The sequence below is a fragment of the Lissotriton helveticus genome, chromosome 5_1 (genome assembly GCF_964261635.1).
Source record: "Lissotriton helveticus chromosome 5_1, aLisHel1.1, whole genome shotgun sequence".
NCBI lineage: Eukaryota > Metazoa > Chordata > Amphibia > Caudata > Salamandridae > Lissotriton > Lissotriton helveticus.
In genome coordinates, this window is record NC_136065.1 from 595,849,598 (window position 1) to 595,862,122 (window position 12,525).

Sequence of the window (12,525 nt, forward strand, 5' to 3'; positions counted from 1 at the left end):
AAATGAGTGCATAAAGGAGAATAAATTGGAGTTGAACACATTCAAAACTTTCATCACTGAAAGACAGCTCTGCATTTTACTGGTATGTTACTTCTGGGAGTTGTTTTTATGTGTGGGTGCCATCTTGATTTTTATATAACTTAATATTTTTTTACCCTGGATAATTCCCGCTTGCTGATTCTCCGTCTTTAACTATAACTGTTGTGTAACTACACTTTCTGTGTGTGACTGAGAAGTAAGATGAGGTTTTCTTAAGACATACTGGTGGTCTCTGAATGGCGACTGGGTGTGAGCAAGGGCAAGCTGGAGGTATCGCAATTAGGGCCTGGCTAAGTGGGCAACTAAACGGTTTTCAGCTCTGAAGGCCCCAGCTCTGTGATTAATTTCAGAAGTTCAACAAAGACACAATAGATCCCTTCCACAATGTCTGGGCCTCTGCTGATAAGTAATGTGTGAATAAAAACCAAATGTTGCTTAATATGTATCTCTGAGCTGGGTTGTGCTGAGTTGACACTATTTTTCCATGGTGTACACCAAAATGTTTTATAATATTTCAGTTAGTGCAAAGCGAGTTCATCAGTTAATCAGTTATTAGTTTCAATTAGGCTTTTCTTTGGTGTGCACTACACACTTGAATTTCAGATTTTATTTTTATCTTAATTTGTCACAAGTCCTATATGTTGTAAAGCTCTGTGATACCCTCAGGTCTAGCCAGCGCTACATAAAACTCTCAAATAAATAAATAAGTCATGCTTCAGGGAAGGCCACTAACCAAAAGTGTAAAAACCTGACATGGTCTAATTTTAGCTCCATTGTGCCGAGTTCCATCTGCATCAATCCCTGAATTAGCATTTTCCCTTTTGTTTCCCTTTGTTTGCCTTTTTGTCCTTGTGATTATCTTTTGGGATTTATTTCCTGCCATGTAGTCATGGGCTCCATGTTACATATGCTCTTGTTTCAGTATATGGCTCCCTTATAGTTGGTGCGGCAATTGGTCACCCATATTCTATCCCTGGGAATCTGTTTCAAGGCCCTCTTCAACATGCGAAGCGTCCGAGAGCACTTACCATCAAACTATTTTGGGTGATCAGGGAGGGGCTGAGCTACAGGAGCTGCTAACAAACTGTCTGTGTGATGGCGATAAAAGACGTAATAGTCACCTCATCAGATGCTGATGGCTCTAAACAGGTTTGGATCTCCTGTTGTCGGGGTTTAAAAAGAGAATAAATAAAAACCTTAGGGTCTACCTGTGACCAGCGTAGGCCTCTCCCCTGGTCAGATCAAAATAATGAGCCTGCAGATATGCTAGAATGCGTTGGCTGGTTACCCGCCCCTTCGAGTACTAGTGTCAGGGGTTGTGATCACTATATGGACTATGTAAGATCTTAAAGCAGAGTGGTGACCCTCCCAGTGTGGCAGGAACAAAGATATAGTTGATGATTGTGGCATGGCCCCAACCTTTATAGGGGAATTACAGTCTTAAAAGGTTCCGGCCTCTTATCTATGGTAAATACTAAATTATAAGAGTGTAGTAGACAGTTAAATTCAAGCCCTTTTGGGGTGTGTTCCATATGCAGTCCCTCCCTAATCATACATGATTGTATGCTATGCTGGAGTTGTCTTGAGTTGGGGCAAAGGTGGTAGTTAAAATCCCCAGCTACAATTAGTTTTTTTTAGCCAAAAGCCCTTTCCCGGTAGCGAGTCTAGGGCCCCTCTCAGTTCTTGTAGACTTGGAAGCCCTTGCTTTCCCTTTCTAAGAATTATAAAAATTAACTACAGTCAAGCGAAGCGATCTTCCCACCATTAATTTGAGGCCCAGGAGAACTTTGGAGTCCCATTTCAGTTGCTTCACGAACCCACCATGATCAAGAGCTACTAAAATGATAAGACTCCCTCTTGCTCTACCTGATCTTGAGCTCACCGCTGGGATGAAAAAAGTCTTAAAACCCTTGAGAAAAAATATACTCTCGACCTCCCATGTTTCCTGTAGGCAAATAATTCTAAATGATCTAATGAACTAGACCCACCCTGAGTCTTCAAACCTTGCAGATACCCCAGCCACATTCCAAAGAGACAACGCTTAAGTCGCTCATACTGCCAGGTTATGGGTTGAGTGAGGGGTTATAAGGCCCTCAGGTCGGGTGATAGCAACTTTAGTAGACGTCCTGCTAGTCAGGAGGGCTATATTTGTGTAAGAAAGAACCTCATTGTCAGACAAAGCCTGTAAGGGCGACCGGGGGGGGGGGGGTCGTCGTTAGTAGGACATCTGGTGTCCTCTTCTACGAATCAGTCCAGCTCGTTAAAGCCTGCCAAGTGGGCATAACTTTAGACAATGCATAGAATCCACTCTGGTTTGGCTTTCTGTTTTTCCGCCCTTTTGATTCATGAGCCTTTGTTCTTTAACTAATAACTACCTAAAGTTGGCGCAGCACCATTTTAATTGTTTTTTGCATCAGTTGCACTCTGAGGCGGAAGAGGTCCGACATATGACGTGTGAAACTAAATCGGAGGTTGAAAGCTAGACTGAGGTGGTGCCGGTGTGTGAGGTTGGGGGTGGAGGTGGGGCGGCTGGGGGTGTGATGCAGGCACAGCTCGCTTTGTGTTAGGAACAACCAGCTACATCAGCCTTCAGCACATTATAAGGAGGAGGCAGACACTATTGAGAGAGCACTAGTCTGAGAAAAAATGTATAAGTGCACCATATTTACAAGCACGTAGTTAGTTAACATATACCTTGCACCAGAGTGTCTTATATTCAGTAGTGAAATGTATAGAGTGTTCAAGTAGGGTAACAATAATCATAGCAGTGTGAGACTAATGTAGAAATGTTGGAATGAATATGAAAACCTCACGTTCTCATGTTAAAGGAATCATGTAAGAGTTAAGTGGAACCTTGCAAACCAGTTAAATTGTGTAGGCCTCATGGCAATTCACAGCAAATCTAAACGTGCTGCTAAAATAATGTGAGGTGAGGTTAACGTGGTTCTTCCAAAATGTATTATCGAATTTAGTATTGAAATATATGCTTTATAGATGTGTTGCTTTTAGAAATGTATGTTAGTTAAGAATGCTGTTTAAATCAAGTTAAATGTTTTCAGAGTGTAGGGACCCGCTTCATGTAAATCAAGTAGGCCCGAACTGATAATGATGCTCCTTTGATCTGCAATGTGCTCGTTAGAGGAGAAGTCGAGAGGCGCCAAGTACAGAGCTTTACATATGTTTTACGACCTATAGATATGGTGGAGTCTGGAATTTGAGGCCCACTGTAGGACGGCCTGTATGCAGGTGCGAGGGGTCCTAATCAGTCGAAATGAATGGAGCTTTGTTCAGTGGCGCTTGGCGCAGGCCTGTAGGAGTCTTCAGGAATTTCAGGGGGTACCGGCGCACTGGAGAAGAAGCCTGGGAACCAAGGTCAACTTTAACGAGGGTCTTGAAGAGTACCATCATGGAGTTTACCGCGCAAAGGTGTACCACGTGAGGGGCGTCCCAAGGGGCGTTCCTATCGGAAATGTGATTTTGTATTAGGGAAAGCGACCCGGGAGGAGAGCAGAGCAGATGATTTTGGGAGCCTAAGGAAGCGGATGGGTAGGCAGATAGGCTGATCAGGAGAGACCCATTGTCAGAGAAGAGACAAAGAGAAGTACGTGATCTTCTTAGGAAGTCACCACGGCTGACACCTTTTGGGGTAAAGATCTTGTTAAGTAGGGATGTCACTTAGTCTAGTGTAGGGACAGACTAACCTGAATTTTCTTTTCTGTAATGACTCTTAGGTTGCAACTTATATCGATTCTTGCAAACCTAATGATTTTCGAACTTGTACTCATTATTCTGTTTTGTAGACTCAGATTATTCAAAGAATTTATGTTCATAGTGATACCAGTTTACCTTTTAAATCTCATCTTAAGAAGTTTGTATCTTCAGTTATCTTTGGTTTTATATTAAATTTTTTGAAACTTAATCATGGTCAGTGGTCATTTAGAGTGGTGTAAGTTCTTAATTGATTGACCTATTGTTAGATTGCCTTTTACTCAATGACAGGTACCAACGATCCAGTCTACTTGGTTTGGGATCTGGTAAGGTAACTAGTAACCAGTAATCCCGCGTTAACAGTTGGTAGCAGTTTAGGATGGTTATCTTCTTGAGGAAGGTAATCTAGAGAGGTTAGTTTACCCCAAGGCCCCTAGACATCGAGAGACGAGCAGCGGAAGAATCGTGAAGCCAAAGGTGCAGACGGTGCGAGAAAAGCAGCAGTATCGGAGGAGAGTGAGTATAACAAGGGTCATGCGTGAACAGATTGCGGTGTTTTGTGTTGTATTTGTATTGTAATGTCTTGCGGAGTTGAATGCCTGTAGTGTGAATGAGAGAAGGTTGTGAGCGCGCGCAACCTGGTAAACTGGTTACCTGGTAAACGGGTGAACTGGTGAATCTTAAGTTCAGGCCAGAGCTTAAGTGGTTTGGGTGTATCGAACATCCCGAGTAGTTGTCGACCAGAGTACGGAGGTCACGAGGTACCATTGACCGCCGTGGGACCGAGATAGGGGGAGTGTAAGAGTGAACGTATGAGTAACGGACGCTGGTCGAAAGTTACTGTGTGTGAGTAACCTGTCAGAGAAGGCGATTGTCTGGAAACGGAAAGACATTTCGTCAGGTTAAGGTGACAACTACAGAAAAGACTGTGGGCGTACAGTCAAGAAAGGTGATCGCTTGGACGGAAGTAATCATTTTTCAGAGTATGAATGGGACGCATGCATGACCGAGGAGACGAGCTGAAAAAGGAGGGCAACTGCTGCGAAGGGGGACGGGTGACGTCGGCTAGAGCCGCGCTGTGATTGAGCGGTTGGTGTGACGTTAGCTAGAGCCGCGCTCTGGTTGGGCGGCTAGAGTGACGTAGGAGGAGAGCCGCGCTCGGATAGGCCAGTTAGCGAGAACAGCACGGTGATTGGTAGATTGTCATCAGGAAGTAAACAAACGCGGAGAAAAGAGAAATCATGAAGTGCTTTAAGTGTTTGAAAGGGATTTTTAAAAGAAAAAGAAGTGAACATTATTACGGGGAAGAGGCTCCGCCGGAGGGTACACCAGCTCATTATATGGCAACGAATGTGGGGCTGCATACAATATTATGGATTGGGGCTTGGAATAAGCTTACGGAAGGGAGTGAGGAAATGCAGTTCCCGAAGTATGGGACGTTTAAGTTAGAGGTGTTGCATCGGCTAAAAGCAACCATGTCCTCATTGAAACCCTCACCTAGGCCAACACAGTTTGAGGCCCTTAATGCATGGATTAGGGCTGCACACGACAGGAATTTGAACAGGCGTCAACAAAGACTGACGCGATCGGTAAGAGCAGTGCGAGATTCCAAATGGGACGAGGAGGCAAAGAGATGGAGGGTACAGGCTATTGAAGTAGAGAAATTGTATCCCATGAGGGAGGTGGGAGGAGGAGGAAACCTCATGGAAGAGGACGAAGAAAGTGAGTCGGAAGACAACCTGATAAACAGGTTGCTGTTAGATAGACCACCTCCGAGAGTTAGGGAGATTGAAGATAGGGGACTCGCAAGGGAAGGTGGGACTGTAATAGAGGGGTATACACCACTCCCCGTATCAGAATGGACACCTATCAAAAGCGAGGAGACACCTCACAACAACACTGTACAGAGTGTAGTGGGAAGGTTTGTGGTGCAGAAAACGCCAACCACCGAAAGGGTTGAGTCTTTTGGATTGCCAGACGCTCTTCAAGTGCCTGTTACCATAGGACCTATAGTATCGATCTATAACCCTGAGAGAGATAGAGAGGAAGAACAGAGGCAATTGGATAGAGAAAGGATTGAGATGGAAAGGAGGAATAATGTGACAAATGCATGGAAACAATTGCCAGGATCGGTAACGTGGAACACCCCATTAGATACAACTGTAGGTCCCAACTCAGGACAGGGAGGTCAGAGAGGACAGATGGACCTAAGGGGACCGCGGCCAAAGTCCTATACAGAATTAAGAGCTGATTTGAGGGAATGGGATGGGTCCGTAGTAACCCCGAGTAACAGGTCAAGACCAGAACCAGAGTGGGAAAGCAGAGGTAATGGGACTGTATCTCATTGTGGGGCCAGCGAAAGCAGTCAGGGGCGGGAAGGCCAAAGTCAGGAGAATAGAGGAGTTACACGTCCTATGGATGAGAGGGAACAGCAGGAGCAAAATGGTAGGAGGGTAGAGTGTGAGGAGATGTCCCGTCTCTGGGAGAAAGGTGGAGATCAGATGGTACATGCTTTTCAGAATAGGTTTAGGTGCCTTCATCATGCACTCGGAGAAGACGTCCAACATTGGAGAAAGGAGAACAGTGATAGGTCCCGCCATGCCTCGAGTAATCAAGAATCACAGGGAAATAGTGAGGAAAGGGGGAGCAATGGAATGCCTTACTATACATCCAGAGAGAACAGGCAGAACGGGGAAGGTGGGAATATGAGAAGCAATGGAGTATTTCACCATCCACCCCGAGAGGATGGAAAAGCATGGGATCTGGAGAGGTGGGAGCAGGGGAAGACTCCGCATAACTCACCGGAGCCTAAACGCAGAACTCGGAGCTGGGATGGGAGGGATGTGGATGGAGTACCTAAATCTAGTGTGTTGAAAGCTGCAATTAAGGCAAAGAGACTTGATGTCACCAGTTTAAAATCAGATGTCGATGAGATAATTGATGGTACATTGCTTTTAGAAAGGATAGAATTGTATGAACAGGATGAGCTGTTGTTCATGGCAAAGGATATTACTAGGAAAGCTAGAGCGTTTCATGAGAAACTGACCAATTTGGCAGACAGGTACGCCGTAGATTTATCTAGGACAAGGGCATTGCAGAGTAACCACAGATTACAGTACTCGGACCAAGACCTAGATGAGAAGAGAACTACAGGATTAAAAACACACATAAGAGAATTGGTATCAGGAATAAGGGTGTGGAGAGAACTGGACAAATGGGAAGAGAGGTGGTCGAAAAAGGGCACTGTTAGGCGGAGTACAAGTGTGATGACCCCAGAGGGAAGGGTAATGCAGATGGAGGCATTCCCTTTGCGAGAAATATCAAACGGAAATTATGTACATGTGCCCTGGAGTAGAGGAGACTTATCTGCATTTACCAACTCATTTCCGAAGTTAAGGGACAATCCAGTAGAGTGGTATAAGCAGGTAGAAAGGTTTGTAAAGATCTCGAAAGTATTGTGGATTGATTTGAACACGTTGTTTGACATCGTGGTCCCATCTGATTTGTGGACACCATGCAAGACTAGTGTTGAATGGCCAAATACTGAACCAGTGAGGGATGTTCGAACTAATGGACCGTCCGAGATTGTCATGCAAGAGTATGAAAGGGTAATAGCTTGGCTGAAAGATAAGGTACCACCACAGGACATAGATTGGGTAAAAATAGACCGAACGAGACAAGAACCAAAGGAGACCGTTCATGAGTTTTATGAGAGGTTGTTGAAAACATTCAAGCAATACAGTGGACTCGATGTAATGGATCCCAAAGATATAGGGCAGTTTGTGTCAAAGTTTGTTTTGGGGTTGAGACCTGATATTTGTTTGATGATTCAGCAACATTTAATATGTTGGCAAAACAAACCACTAGATGAGATCCTGCGATATGCGAGATACTGTAGTGACGAAATAGATTCTAAAGCCAAGAATCTAAAGGAGAAATTGATGGTGGTGCAAATGCAGTCAGCCGGGAAGGGCGGACAGCAGAAACAGGGAACGGGGACAATGGGACTGAGGTCAAGTGGTCAGAACAAGGATAATGAAGAAGGTCAGAGACCTAGGGTAGACTTTGCCACTCTTAAGAAGACGACAAAGTGCCACCAGTGTCACCAGGTGGGACATTGGCGACGCGAGTGTCCCTTTAACCCTGAAAATGGAGAGCTGGAAGTAGAAGAGCAGGTTCAAGAAGTTCCAGCTCCAAAGGTGACAGTTCCAGGAAGCAAGGTGGCCAAAGGGGGGACTTCGGCTCCACGGGCCCAGTTCCCACAGCCACCGAAAATAGCGACAGGGGGAAAGGTCTTTAAACAAATGCCTCTCTTTATCGAGGAAGAAAAGTGTTATTATATTGATCCATTGACAGGACAACGTGTGAGTAGAGAAGAGGACTGTACCCTCGGGGCAGTCCTAGAGGTGGATCAGAGAGGGCCGTTTGTTGAGGCAGAAGTGGCAGGGTGTCCTACAACGTTCTTAGTGGATACTGGAGCTACTCGATCAACTCTGAGATCAGCGGTGGTTCCAGACTTGCCGATGTCAGGGGAAACAATTCAAGTGGTAGGAGTCGCAAACAAAAGGCTGACTAGTCCCTTGACAGAACCAGTGTCTGTGAAGATAGGAAACCATATGAACGAACATCAGTTTGTGGTTTGTGATTCGAGTCCTGTATGTCTGTTAGGAAGGGATTTGTTGTGCAAATTGAACTGCACAATATACTGCACCCCGCAAGGAGTGGAGGTACAGACTACAGACGATGATGCTACTTTCAAGGTAGCCAATTCAAAATCTTGTGTAGAACTATATCCTACTCTGACCGTAGAAGATCTTCCCCAAGACTTACGAGATGCAGTGGCATCAGAGGTATGGGATTTCACAGGAGAAGAAATAGGATTGATTAAAGGGGTAGAACCAGTAAAAATACTGGTAAAGCCAAATGCCGAGTTTCCAAGAACGCCTCAATACAAATTGTCCCAGGAAATGATTGCAGGAATAAAACCTGTGATCGAGTCAATGATTCAACAGGGAATACTGAAAGAAATCGTGGGTAGTCCTTGTAACTCCCCGATTATGGGTTTGCAGAAACCTAGCGGGAAGTTCAGGATAGTTCAGGATTTACGAAAAATTAACAATATAGTCGTTTCATGTTGTCCCGTGGTACCGAATCCATCAGTGATACTGTTTCAAATACCATGTCAAGCAGAATGGTTCACAGTGATAGATCTTTGCCAGGCTTTCTTTTCAATCCCATTGGATGAAGAGAGCAGGTATCTTTTCGCTTTTAAAATGGAAAATCGCGTTTTAACATGGTGTCGAATCCCACAAGGATTCACAGACAGCCCATCTATCTTCAACCAGTTGTTGAAGAAGAATCTCGAAAATCTAGTACTGCCGCAGAATTCGGTTCTGGTCCAGTACATAGATGACCTACTTGTTGCGTCAGAGACTGAGGAAGCGTGTAAAGTAGATTCCATTGCCTTATTGAACCATTTAGCTGAAAATGGACATAAGGTATCTCCGAGCAAGTTGCAGTATTGTCTGACAGAAGTACAGTATTTGGGGCACCGGTTAGAAAAGGGAAAACGCAAGGTGTCCCCAGAGAGGATTGAGGCGATAATGAAGATGAATGCGCCTACGACACAGAGAGAAGTTCGGATGTTTCTAGGAATGGTTGGTTATTGTCGACAGTGGATAGTTAACTTTTCACTGAAAGCAAAACCCTTACAGAAACTGACGCACAAGGAGGTGAGTGATCCGATACCATGGGACGACGAATGCCTAGTGGCGTTCTTGCAGCTGAGAGACGACTTGTGTCGTGCTCCGGCTCTGGGGATGCCCGACTACGAGAAATCATTTTCACTCTATTGCTGTGAGAGGGAGGGATGTGCTTTGTCAGTCTTGGCACAGACCCACGGAAATGCCCGTAGACCAGTTGCATACTTTTCGGCTACATTAGATCCGGTAGCCGCAGCGTTGCCCGGATGTCTCAAATCCGTTGCTGCAACGGGTGTCAGCATTGAAAGGAGTGAGAGTATTGTGATGGGACATCCGTTAGTGGTGTATGTACCGCATTCTGTAGAATTGTTAATGACCAGGACGAAGACGCAGCATCTGACCAATAGCAGGCTCACGCGCTACGAGCAAGTTATTCTTGCCGCGGAGAACGTGACCCTCAGGAGATGCTCTGTCTTGAATCCTGCTACTTTGATGCCATTACCTACTGTAATAGAAGGCGAAGGATGTGAAGACCACGATTGCCTTGATGTGACTGAACTATGCACGAAACCCAGACCAGATATTGTGGATGAGCCGTTGTCTGATCCTTATGAGATTTACTTTGTCGATGGCTCATGTTTAAGAGACGATACTGGTCGGTTGAGAGCAGCTTATGCTGTTTGTACCATTACTGGAGTTGTGGAAGCCGCTTGCCTGGAAGGAGTACATTCCGCACAGGTAGCAGAAATCATTGCCCTAACTCGTGCCTGCATAGCAGGAAACGGAAAGAGAGTCACCATATACACGGACAGCCAATATGGTTTCGGTGTGGTTCACGATTTCGGGCAGTTGTGGTCTCAGAGAGGTTACATGACCTCCTCTGGTTCGCCCATTCGAAATGGAGAATTTGTGCGATTGTTGTTAGAAGCATTACAAGGTCCAGTTGCCATAGCAATAGTAAAATGTGTAGCTCATACTAAGAATACAGATTTTGTATCACAAGGCAACAGGTACGCTGATGAGGTCGCACGCTATTGTGCGGAACAAAATTATTCTTTCTCAAAAGTGGAAATTGATGGTGCTGAAGAAAAGACAGAATTAAGCATGATGTTAGAGACCGTGGATACCTGGGAAGATTTAAGGGTAATGCAGGAGAACGCACCGGAAACTGAGAAAAAGGCATGGGAAATAGCAGGTTGTGTGCGAAGTGAAATGGATTTTTGGGTTTCAGCAGATGGGAGGGCTGTGTTACCTGAGGAATTAGCTAATCCCATGGCAAGAGAAATACATGGTCCAGTACACCTAGGAAGAGACGCTATGATGAGAGTGTTTAGGCAGACTTGGTATTGCCCTAAATTTAGAATAGCAGCAGAATCAGTATGCAAGCGATGTGTTACCTGCCAACAACTGAACGTAGGCAAAAGGACACCAGTCACACTGAGTCACATTGGGAGGTCGGGGGGGCCTTTCAATAGAATGCAATTAGACTTTATTGAAATGCCAAGAGTTAACCGCCTTAGGTATGTGTTGGTGGTTGTATGTATATTTTCCAGATGGGTTGAAGCGTACCCTACACGTAGGTGCGATACACTCACAGTAGCTAAATTGTTGCTCAGGGAGCTGATACCGCGCTTCGGGGTGCCTGCCTCTCTGGAATCGGACAGAGGAAAACATTTTAACAGCGAAATAGTGAAGATGTTGTGCTCCACATTAAAGATCGATCAGAAACTGCATTGTAGTTATCGACCAGAAGCCTCAGGGATTGTGGAACAAGTAAACGGCACTCTGAAGAATAGATTGGCTAAAGTTTGTGCATCCACATCTTTGAGTTGGCCAGATGCTCTTCCTTTAGTGCTCATGAGCATGCGCAGCACACCTGACAGGAGGACAGGTCTCTCTCCACACGAGATTCTGATGGGGAGGGCCATGAGACTTCCCACGGTTCCAACTGCTGCCCTATTGAATATTACAGATGATCTGATCTTGGATTATTGTAAGGGACTGTCTGACGCCATCCATTCTGTGTCCCTTCAGGTGCATGCGGCTGAAGTTCCAGCATCAAGGAATCTGTGTCATGATCTGAACCCAGGGGATTGGGTGCTGGTCAAGAAGCACGTCCGGATGAACTGCCTAGATGTACGCTGGCGTGGGCCCTTTCAGGTAATCCTGATCACGAACACCGCGGTGAAGTGCGGAGGGCTGCCAAATTGGATCCATGCATCCCATACTCGAAGAGTTCCAGCACCTCTAGAAGAAACAGCTCCTATCCCAGACGAAAGTTCAGGCGTGGAAGAAGAGTCACAAGAGGGGATCGGAACGGCTGAGGGGGTGTCGGAAGAAGTTGGGAACGCATCGGATCCAGAAGAAGAGAGAAGACAGGACGGCAGTGAGACTGAAGACGCAACTGAAGGAGAGAGCTGCAGTGAATACGACTCAGACACAGATCAGTACCAGAGCGATCAAGAACCGAGTGTGAGGACGAGAAATAGGAGAACAAGGCTTGGAGCTGCCACTTGGCCAGAAAGAAGAAGGAGGCTAAGTTTAAGGTCGGCTCAGGAAGAAACGCTTGCTCCTATATCCGAAGACTCGGATCCAGAAGAAGATACCCAGGATCAAGCCGAGGAAGGTCCTAGAAGGTCAAGGAGGGTCCGAGTGCCTAGTAGAAGATACTCTACTCCTGATTGGACCTACCTCGTTGCAGATGTCCGTGGGTCACAGAACCGGGAGGGTCAGGGAAGTGAACCTGATCAGAACTGATCCGATCATCACAGTGCAAATACGGTTCCTGCTACCAGGTGTGGAGGCCGAAAGGTTGCTGACACTCAACATCGTCTACCCTCCTCTCCTGAGCGGGATAAGAAAATTGATTTTAGAGACAGTTGATTTTCCAGTTTGCTGTTCACGATATCCAATATTGGAGGGAACTCTTCTTCGTTTGGAAATGCTTGAGCGAGTAGTGGAAGTTCTTGGAGCGCTCATTGTTTTGGACTAACACCTTGTTGCAAATGTCTTCAAAGGGGCGTAGAAATGGGAAAGTGAAGAAGGTGATCCTGGTCAGAACGGACCTCTTTGTAAC